This window comes from Solanum lycopersicum, chromosome 11 (assembly GCF_036512215.1).
Source record: "Solanum lycopersicum chromosome 11, SLM_r2.1".
Classification (NCBI taxonomy): Eukaryota; Viridiplantae; Streptophyta; class Magnoliopsida; order Solanales; family Solanaceae; genus Solanum; species Solanum lycopersicum.
Window position 1 is genome coordinate 57,102,315 of NC_090810.1, and position 12,529 is coordinate 57,114,843.

A 12,529-nucleotide genomic window follows, 5' to 3' on the forward strand; every position below is an offset into this window, starting at 1 on the left:
AAAGGGAGTACTAATAAAGCAGTGACTTGATGCTTATAATAACATTAGATTTTTCTTTCTTCCCTATTTCTTTCCTCTTTGTTGACTAAACATTTAGAGGTAAAACTTCCATAAATAAATTAAAAGGGAAAAGGGGAAAAAGATAAATGTCAAAATCACTAAGTGCAAATGTAATTAGTTATACATTTGACCAAATCTTTACAATTTATTTGTTTTTCAGAAGGGTTTTTGTTTAATCATAAATAAATCTAAAAAAGAAAAAGAAAAAACTTCGAAATTTAGCAATTTTTAGTTGACTAACTAATTAATTTGAAAATTATGTTATAATATTAGAGCGATAATTTATGTTTGATGAGAATTTCACGTGCTTCAAAGAAATATTTGCTTTTTTTTTTTACTTATATCATTATTTAAAAAAAATTGTGAATTATTTTGCCAACTATTAAATACGGAAAAAGAGAACCTGACAATGATATAATTGGTAAAGTTATTATTACGTGATCAAAAGATTTATAAGTTTAAGTTGTAAAAACAGTTTCTTACAGAACTCAGAATAAAATTACATATATAAACGATTGTGAATCGGTCTATTAATTTCCCGCATAACGAAAAATTAGTATATCAAATTATCTCTTTTTAAAAAAAAATAAACTTGTCATACTATAACTTAAGATAAATATTCTACTAATATTTTCACCTTCTCTTTCAAATATGTGTGTCCAACAACTCCACGAGTATAATTAAATGAACAATTTTCTTGTTTATATTAATTTGATTAAGATTAAAAGTACGTTAGCAACTCAATTAGACGGTTGTTTAGTGAGATTAATTTTGGTAAAAAGAATAAAATTCAACTCGTCTTTTGATGTCCTAATTTCACATTACTAATTAATATGACCAATTCTATGAGCACTTTTTTTTAGCTAAAGAACTTTCTAAACTAGGATATAAATATTGTCTAATACATTAAGTTTTAGTTTCAATCTCTAATACTACTAAATTAAACAATACTTTGGACTTGTGTCCTATTAAAGGCCGTCTTAACCCCTCTGCCACTAAAGTCATCGCTTGGACTTCATATATTTTAGGGCCCTCATTTTTAAAAATTACTATGTTATTTTTTAAAAATTAAATTAAATTATATGTACTATGAGTGTTATGATTTCGACGAAGAAAATTGCATTTGAGATGAAAATAGACATGCGTTTCTTAGGAAATAATTTGATGAAAATATAAATAACGAAATCACAGAATCCCTTGAAGAATTATTTCGAGTTGATTGTTTTATATATGTAGAGTAGATAAACCTATTTTTTCAATTCAAAATATATTTGAATCAATTGAAGCATATCAAATAATTTTTGTTCTTATTTAGTGGTAAAATATTGAGACCATTAGATGATGATAATTTTTTAAAAAATATTGCCTTAACCTTGAACATTCTTTAACACATAATAATTATTCTGATATTGATGATTTTTGAATTAAAAGTGTCAAGATAAATAGTACAAGTAAAAGATAATGATCTAATGAAAATATTCAATCAAATAAAAAGACTTGATTCTTTTTCAAATACTCATATTGCTTATAGAATAATGTTAGTCGTTCATGTAACCATTCTTAAGTCAAAAGAAGTTTTTTTTCGAAATTAAAATTGATGAAATATTCTTTAAGATCAACAATGTCTCACCAACATGGGTTGTGGTGCATTGGTGGGAGTAATTCACCCTTAACCAATTTTTTTGGTTTCGAGCCCTCGATATGGAAAAAATCCCGTTGGAAACGTCACCCCCGAATGAGCCCCACATATAAAATGGTACATAATGACTTAGCATAAAAAATAACTAAAAAAATAGATTTTTTAAAAAAAGTATATATGATGAAAATAAATATATTAGGGTCTCTCTCTTAAGTTTTACTTTAGGTCCCAACGTTGTTGAGTCGGCCCTGGTCCTATTTGCAAGCTCTACAAGGAGTCGATTCGTACAAAAATAAGATAGATTGTCTCAAAAATAAATTAAGTAGAAAATGTGAATGAGCTACTTTCTAGACAAATATTATTTGTCAAATTTCCCCCCTAACTTTTACTTAGGGAAATCTATGGCCAAACCCTTCCCCAGACATATTTATGTAACATTGATTTTTTTAATCATCGAAATTCTTTTTTGATCAAGATATATAACGTACGCTCATAAATAGACGAAAAATGTAAAAAAAGGTACATTGGATGTGTTATTGTTTACGTCTTTTTTTTTTATATTTCGTATATTACACATAAAAACATGTGTGTAGTATTAAATTACGTAGATACAACACATATACGCAAAAGTACTATCAACGTTTGGGATTTTCTATATATATATATATATATATTCAAGACTAAAAAATAGTTATACTAAAGGAATGTTTACGAATAAATTATAATGATAATGATTAAAAGGTTCAAAATGAAATTGAGTTAGATATCATATGCAGCTTCTTTTCTCTCTTTTTTTTTTTCCCCCTTTCTGACTAATTTACGAATTGTCCCATATTCCCTTGACATAGGAAAATCAAAAAGGGAGAAAAAGTAATTTGATAATTAAAAAATTATTACTTTCTCCGCCTCTGTCATATATGACTTAGTTTAAGTTGACATGTTATTTCGTATAGAAAGAAAGAATTTTAAAATTTGTAATTTAAAATACGTGATATATATTTATATGTTTATAAATATGTCATTCTTTTTTAGATTGATTAAAAGTATATAAACTATATAAATTGAGACAGAAAGAATAACTTCTCGAAACAAATAAAGAGAAAGAAAATAAAAAAGTAATTAAAATGTACTTTGTCTGATTATGTAAGGGGAAAAAAGAAAGTAGACAAGGCATGAATAAAGTAGGGATTTGATTCCTAATTCCTTAAACACATCGAAAACATATGAGTAAAAAGATATCCTACTTAATTTGACAAAATGAACACACAAAGAATATGTGGAAAGCAAAGAATTGAAATGCGTGAAAGGTTGATCAAAACACATTTTAATTTTAAAAATAAGAGTGATTTATGATAATTAATTTTATGTAATTTTACTTTTTCATTTTTTTATTATTGTATTTTGGTTATCATACAATTTTATTGTTGATAATGTTCTTTTTTATGAATGTCATATTCTATTTTTCTTATCGGTTATAATATTTTCTTCATTGTAGCATATATTTTCTGTTGTTGTTGCAGAATGAAAAAGCCTCACATTGATATTTAATGAGATGGATGACTTTCTCCTCCGTTAAGTTAGCTTTTGGGGTGTGAGTAGGCTTAAAATCGAATTTCATATGGCATCAGAGCATGACCCTTCTCACCCAATGTTTGAACCCTAATTAAATTTGTTCGCACACGAGATGTCCCACCGTGGGCCCACGTGATGTAGGGTTTTGAAGAATGAAATAGTCTGACGTCGATGGTCAATGAGATAGACGATTTCTTTAGAAAGTTTGGGCAATCTTCCTTCCTCTGAACTAGATTTTGAGGTGTGAGTTAGACTCAATACTTAATTTTACATCTTCTCCATAAAATGCTTTGACTTGCCGTACGATGATTTATTTGGAAACAACCTCTAAACTTTCACAATAAGGTTATCATTTTCTGCAAACACTTTATCTATCCTCTCAAAACCTTACGAAATTATATTGAATATATTATTATTGTTATGTAATGTACATATGCTACACCAAAGTTTCCTAATAATATAAAAGGAAAACCATAACCACCATAACTAAGTAATATTATTCATTTGACTATTCTTTTTTTCTTTGATAGGATTTTTTCCTATCGGAATTCTCTCACATGACTTCTACAACTTCTTCTCTCCATGTATAAGTGTATATCATTGTATATCAATATATGCACTTAACATATACTTAACATATGCATGACGTACAATGATATACATTGACGCATACATACATGTGACATGCACACAATATACAATGACATATACACTAAATGTCGGTGTATATGTAATCATGTTATGTATAATATATACACGTAAAATATATATATGAATATATACACTTGATACACAATATCTATACATTTATTCCACCTTTAAAGTACCTCCACAAATTATTACAACTACCATCACAAACCACCCGATCCCCATTTTATAAATAGGAGTGTTAAATTGGGTGATTAAGTTAAATTTGGACATGTCAGAATTGATTGAGTTAAATTACTTGAATCGAAAAGGATTAGATTATAATGGGCTAAAAACGACAGTCATAACTTAAGCCATCCAATTTTGAAAAGTGGCAAAGTACAGAAATCACATACTTTTAAGGTAAGATTATCATTTGTCCCTTATAATTACAGAAATATCTCAAAATGATATAATAATATAAACATTGATATATTAATTTGATGTGCGTGATATATTAATTGTTAAGTAAGATACATTACATTTTATACATGATACACTAATATGATGTACATTTTATACATGATATATTAATCTGATGCGCGAGATACATTAATCTAATGCGCGAGATATATTAATTTGATGTGTTGATACATTAAACTAATGCGTGAAAATGAGGGATTTTAAAAATTTGTAAAACTAATAGGGGATAATGGTAATAAGAGAAATTAAAGGTGAGATTTCTATCATTTATCCTTTTCTGTAATAAGTTTTTTCATGGATCAATTTAAAAAGAGATAACTGTCAAAAACACATCTAAACTATTCATTTTTTTAAGTTTCATATCTAAAATATTTAGAGTGTGAGTTTCATACCTAAACTATCACCTTTTAGTTTGAGAACACACCTCAGTGGTGTTGTAATGCACCCTCTCTTTTATTTGAAAGACCTTGACACGTGACATTCCACATAGATAAAATATTTTAATTATATAAAAATTAAAAATAATAAAATATTGATATTAATTAAAAATAAATATTGAAGTGTTACTATACATATAAAAAAATAAATTAATTTTTTTAACCCACTCCACTACATCGTTCACGTACCCCCCCCCCCCCCGGCGCCTGACAACCCCCATCATTTTTTTAAAAAAAAATAAAAAAAACTATCCCATCCTATTTAATTCCCCGCTCCTAATTTTATTTTTTTACGTTCTTCTCATTTTGTGTTAGATATGCACGTACATATATTTTTAGATTATTTTTTTTACCAATGTATCGAATATAACATAAATAACTAAAAAAAATTAAAAAGACTTGTAAAGGCAAATATAAATTATTTTTGATATATATATCTAAACACTGAAAAAAAATTAGGAAGTGGAGGGTTAAGTGGGATAGGTAGAACTATTATTTTTTAAAAAATAAAATAATATCTAAATTAGTATTAAAGAGGAGGAGGAGATGGAGTAAAAAATGAAATACTTTTATTAAAAATTTTTAAACAAAATAAAAAACTTTAAAAAATAGTGGGGGTGGGTTTTTTCTCTTTCTTTTTTTTAGGTGGGGGGGGGGGGGATGACAGAGAGTGATGGCGTGGGTAAGAAAAATATTTTATATTTTATTTTATAAAGAAAATATTATTTTTTTATGATAGTTTTTTTAATTTTTAATTTTAACTAATATTAATAATTTATTTATTTATTTGTCAAGGTTCAATGTTTTGTCCATGTGAAATGTGATGTTGAAATTCTTTAAAACGAAAGAGAGAGTGTGTTACATTACCATAATGAGAGTGGTATAAAAGAAAGATGTGTTTCTCAAACTAAAAAGCAATAGTTTAGGAATGAAACTCAAACTTTCAATAATTTAAGTATGAAACTAAAAAAAAATGATATAGTTTAGGTGTGTTTTTGACACTTATCTCATTTAAAAAAATTATAAATCACATACTTAAATCGTAAAAATAATTTCTAACACTTTGTTAAATTTAAATTGTTTATATCACACTATTTAAAATGTGTCTTTCCCAAACCAAACTAAGAGATATTTTGTATACTCAACTATTTCTTTATGTCCTTGATGATTATATTCTTTTGAGACAAATGATTACATTCTTCTTCACGTAATACACCAAAACAACTTGTAGCAAATATATAACGTTACAAAATTTAATGTTTTTTTTTTGTTTGCTTTGAGACAAGTGGTGCGTAAAATGAGGATTTATTTGTAATAATATTATGAAAAATTTGTGGCCCTTAAGATAGATATAGAAGAACTAACTAGCTAAAATCTAATTATATTGCTAATTGCGAGGAGCCCATGATAACTAACCTATAATATATTTTGATATGCATTTTATTTTATCGTGATTTGGATGAGCAAATTATTATGTCTGATGAGAAATACACCTAAGACAAAACTTAAGTCAATTGTACAGGTTCACCGTCTTAAAATATCCTGAACATTATTGTTATAAGCAAAAGTTAGAACATGTAAGAAATGAGAAAAAAGTGTTAAGCAGGATCGATCAAAAAATCAAGATGTGTCTGATGGAGGCTAATTTTGCTAGATATTTTTCACGAGGGACAAAATATCACATCAATCCATTTTAGGGCCATAGTTTTTAACTTGACCCGATTTAAACGAGGAAAATTTACCTAATCTCGATTTCTTATGTTGTAACTAATTTATACAATAATCCTAGGACTATTATAAATTAATTTACACGTTAAAGATACTAAGTACTAGGAACTTGTTTATGTGTTTTGGGTAAAGCTAATGTAGTTATCATTTACAAAAATTAACTAGGACAAGAGGATAAATTGTGCACGTATTGTTGATTTTGACTTGTGGGATCCCTTTTCCTCTTTACTCATTTCTTAATCAAAGTATCTTCTATTTTTTTATTCGTTTTAAGAAAAGGCAACCCTAATTTTGACGTTATACCGTGTAATTATCAGAGATGGAGTTAAAATTTTGAAATTTATGTACTATAGATTTTAATAATTTTAAATTAATAATATTTATATATTTAATGAATCTTCAAAATAAATATAGAATTTTTAGCAAATCTATTAGGTTCTTAGGGAACATTCTAGCTCTGCTTCTATATATAGTATTATAACAAATCTGGCAAAAATACTATTTTGATTGAGATTTCTTCATTTTGAAGTAGAGATTTCAGATTTGAAGAACCAATTCATAACCAGCGTTTATTCTTCTCAATAGATGTATTAGATATGCCTTTCGATTAATCAGATTATTAAATTTTGATTTAAATGATCAAATCATTTCATATTATCGAATGATTAAATTGAAAAAAAGAAAAGAAGAAGGCATTGATTGGAGTTCTCCATTTTCTCTTTCTTGTTGATATAAGACAACCAATTGAATCTTGCAAATTGTTAGGTGGTAGTATCTTGAAGATTCTATTTCTTGGAGTAACTACCAACTACTATAGTTACTAGTATTATTTTCTATTGTTTCCGCTTAATATCTGATGTTTATATTAAAATATGATTAAATTTAGATTTATAGTGAAATATTTTAACTTGCGAATAAAACACTTTCTAGTACTGACAATTATGTATTTATAAAAAAACTTAAATAATAAATATGAAATTAAAAAAATAAACAAATACTTATCATTTCAACAAAACTCTTATTTTGACGCACCTAATCATCTTATTTTGAATTTGAATGTCCTTTTCTAAGGATACTTATTTCAAGACGCTACCTAATAAACTAATCAAATGATCAACAAAAATAGAAGCAAAATATTGCTTCTATGTCCATAATTGAATGAAAAGTTATTTTATTTAATTTTGTAATGTCATAAATATTATAAGTTTCTCTTATAAAAAAAATAAGGGCAACTTTTACATATAACAAATAAAAAAATTATATTTATATGCTATAGCAAAGTTTGCATAATTGTGTTCCATAGCAAACATAGAAACTGTATAATTCATTATACATATACAGTTGAAGCAAATTGTATAAAACAAGAAAGAGAAAGACACTTGGGCAGAGAACTGTATATTACGAAGTGTATAAAACGAATTGTATTATTATAAGTGTATAGAACGATTATATACAATTTGAATTTGTATAAAATGAGAAAGAGAGAAAGACAAAAGAGACTTGACAAGGAATAAACAATTGAATCGAATTGTATAAAACGAGAAAGAGAGAAATTAGATACAATTTGAAAATTGTATAAAACGAGAAAGAGAGAAAGACAAAAGAAACTGGGCAGGGGAGTATTTTTATTGTATAATTATAAGTGTATAGGACGAAAATATATATACTTGCATGTGTATATACAATTCTCTCACGCTTTATACAAACAGAAATGTAATTTATACATTTCGCTTCTGTTTGTATAAGTGAGAAAGGCGAGGGTGGCGAGCGAGTTTTGGGAGAGTGGCGAGCGAAATCTGGAAGAGGGGAGAGAGGGGAACAAAAATATATGTATTTATACAATTTTGTCTGTTTTATACAATTAGAAATAATTTTTATACACTTGTGTTTGTATAAAAAGTGAGGAAGCGAGGGAGAGATTGGAGGAGAGTGGCGAGTGAGATATTTGGGAGAGAGGCGCCTGACAATTTTTTGCAAACGTTTGCTATGGAGCACAATTAAATCAAACTCTAGTTACTCCATTTATTTTAGGTTATTAGTTTGCTATTATATACAATTTTTCAAAAAAAAATAATTGTATTATTTAAATCAACCTAAAGATGTTTGATCAGAGAATCAAATTCATTTAACTAACTAAACTTAAATATTTATGTGATATTCTTTATTAAACTAATTTGACAACCCTTTTTTAAAACAATTTTCAACTACTATGTATCTGAACAAATCAAATTAATCCCTAAAACTTATTCCAACTCAGATGATATTCAACCTCCTCCAAGATAATTTGTGAGAATCTGGAAATGGTGAACATTTTAATTACTAAAAAAAGAAGAAGGAAAAATAACTTAAATACATTACTATAATTTTTATATTCTCTAATTTTTCCTACTTTTTTTAAATATTACATAATTCTTTTTTTTTAATTTTAGTGTAAGTTTGTAGATACATTACATTCTCTCTCCTATAATACACAATTACCCATTTTAATGCCTATTTTTTCTCCATTAAAACACTCAACCTCTTAAATCAGTTTTTGAATTTTGAATTTAATCCATTTAAACACTCAACCTTTTAAATCAGCTTTTTGATTTTGAATTATTAAAATTAATTAATTTTAAATAAAAGACTAAATTTTGAAATTTTGAATTTCAAAATTCAAAAAATTTGAAAGTTAAAAAAGTAAAAATTTCAGGAAGCAGGACAACTTTTCTTAACTTCTACCGTTTTGTTCTTACTCCATCAAGTTTCAGTTCTTTTTTTTCCATAATCATCTTCATTCTTCTTAACCCAGCATATTTTATTCTTTTCTTCTTTTTAGTCTTAATCCATCTTCGTCTATTTCTTCTTAATCTGTAATCGTTTGAACCCAGCATCTTTTTATTATTAATCCATCATCAATTCGTATATTCTTCATAGTAATGGATCTGTTAATTAATAGAAGGATATATGATTCCGACGATGAAAATTGGAAAGAAAATAGGAAAAAGTCTTTGCATGATCGTATGAATCTTCAGAAGGATTTAAACATAGACTCAGGCGAAACATCAAAATCAAAGGTTGTCAAAATACAACAAAAAAGGAAAAAAGAAGCAACAAACATTGTTGTTAGGCCTACATTGTCTCGGGTTAGTATTTTGGTACTTAAAACTATTGTTTAAATTAGTAAAAATTTTAAGGAATCAAGTGTGCTTGTTGATACATTTGAATAGGTGTGTATAGTGTTTTAGATGGTGAATTGATACATGAATTTGTTGTGTATCATAATATTTTATATGTATCATGAAGTTTTTGAAAATTATTATAATGTATCATTCAATAAGTTTAGTAAATGCGTCATCAATTGTGCTTGATGATACATATAGAATCAGTGTGTACAGTGTTTAGTCAATGCACTGATACATGTAGTAGATATGTATTACATGTTTTGCATGTAGTATGAATTCCTGAAAACTGATATCATGTATCAGTAAGGTATTAGTTGTTTAGTTGATGCACTGATACATGCTTTGAAAATTGTTATAATGTATCATTTCACTAAGTTTAATAAATGTGTCATCAGCTGTACTTGATGATACATATAGAATCAGTGTGTATGTTGTTTAGTCGATAGTTATGATACATGTAGTAGACATGTATCACATGTTATAATGTTTATTTAATTCACTGATACATGTTGTAGACATGTATCACATGTTTTTCATGTAGCATGAAATTCTGAAAACTGAAATTCGTCGATTTTGTAACTTTGATACTGCAATTCGTTCACCCAAATTTCAGAATGTCTCATCAAAATCGAAGTATTCACCTTGAAAAATCCACTGTAACAACAATAAAATTACTGTAGTTCCAATTTTAACAGACTGTTTAAAAAATTTGTTTTCAAAATAGATGATATAATCTTTGATTTTCAAAATTTGAAATTAATATCCAATTAAGTGCTGATTTAATGCTGATTAATGATCTGTTTCCACAAATTAAGCTGTTTTAGTAACAACTGTAACTGTACCGTTTTTCCCCCTATTTTTTCTTAACAGTTTAAGATTACCATGTATCATTTACCATGTATCACTATAGTTTAAAGTATCACGGCTCAATAAATTGAAGGGATTTTTTGTAATTACTAAACTTGTCGGGACAGAATGTAATTATTGAATTACACTATGGGATTCCTTAAATTTTTTTTTAAAAATATTATATCATCAAACAAACAAGGGAAATTAGCAATTTGGTAGCCCAAACAAAATATTTAATTACTTTAGGCCCAACTCTCAACTTACTTGGTTCAAATTTGATGATTTGAAATTTATGGTTTGTAATCAAGTGGGTATTGTTGGATAACAAGGGAAATTAAGTCATTCGCCCTTTACATTGTTATTTTTTCCATAGATATCTAACTTATAAGGATTTAAACCTGAAGTTTAAATTCTATTAGAGTAGATTTGATCCGGTTTTGGGCGAAAATTCAACGTGGATGAAGAATAGGAAAGAATACAAGATGTGTATATCGATGTGTTCCTTTGTATATCTCCCTAGTATATTTCATGTATATATGTGTATCCATATACATGTGTCTGAGATATACACGTGATATACACATGTAAACATAATTTTAGTGAATTAATTCAATTTAATTATATCTGGTCACTTTACTTCCTTAAGTTTGATGTGTTTTTGGTGTCTGATGAAGCTAATTTGGCTATTCATTGCTTACAAAACTTTGTCAAAATTAACTAAACGTGACAAGGCCCAAAAGGAGAAAGTGTGCATGCATACAAAATGGGACATGGGTAATTTGATGGAAAAACTAAGTTGTATATATTCCTTCATTAAAATAAGGGCAAACAATACAAATCCTATCTATTTAGGGGTAAACTACTTTCCTTCTCGCGAGTTTTCGATATGATTAATCTTACCAGAATTTGGACTTTGGATACATATATCTGGAGCGTCTACATACATGTATTTTGAATACATAAGGTCAAAATTAAATGTAATTTGTTTCAAATAGAATTATTCAAGTGAACTCAAATGTATTTGACTTTCTTTTTCTCCTTTCTTCTCTCTCCCCCCCCCCCCCCTCCCTCTCTCTCTCTCTCTCTCACACACACACACACTAACCTCTCTCCCTATGTAACTGCATTTTTAGAATGTATTTCAAATGTATCTAGACTATCTCACCACCTCTTTCCCTATTTCAATGTATGTGATAACAAAAATACATGTAGCTAATTGTTTGACTTGAAATCTGATACTGAATTACTAATTAGTGAGACAATATGTAATTATTTCAAACAAAAGGGAGAATTAGTAAATATGTTAGGATTTGTGTAATTAGGTAGTTTTTTCGTAAAATAATAGATAGAAAATGTACATCTTTTATAAATTAATATATGATATACATAGAAATATACATTTTCATTTAAACAAGTGTATATTCGCCGACTAGCCAAATATATAACTTACACCCCCCACCCCACCCCACACATAATTCATAATCTCTTTATTATTATGTCAACAATAATTTATTTCTTATGAAACCATTTTATATGTCATAATAAGTGATGCAAAAAACAACTTCATAAATAAACTATTGATTGAATCTTGAAATCACGAGTCTTTAATTTTATCACAACTTGGTATTTGTTTTGCTAAAAAAATATATCAAGTTGTTGATTTTGTAAACGTTTTTCTATAAGGTGGTCACATCAAAACATTCTTTTGATATTTTTCTAAAGGACCACATTCATGGTCACTTGTACATATTTTAATGTACCTCCCCCTACTGCATTATTCAGAAGAAAGTTTAAGACATTACACATTATCCAACATTCATATGAGTTGTGACCCATTCAAATGAGGTGTTGACTAAATCAATAAGTTTGATTTCATGAATTGTCGTGGCTCGATCATATTTTCATGAGCTAATTTTAGTTTTATCACCTTAATTTAAATGTGTAATCGATGGGGAACGGAACAAATACTT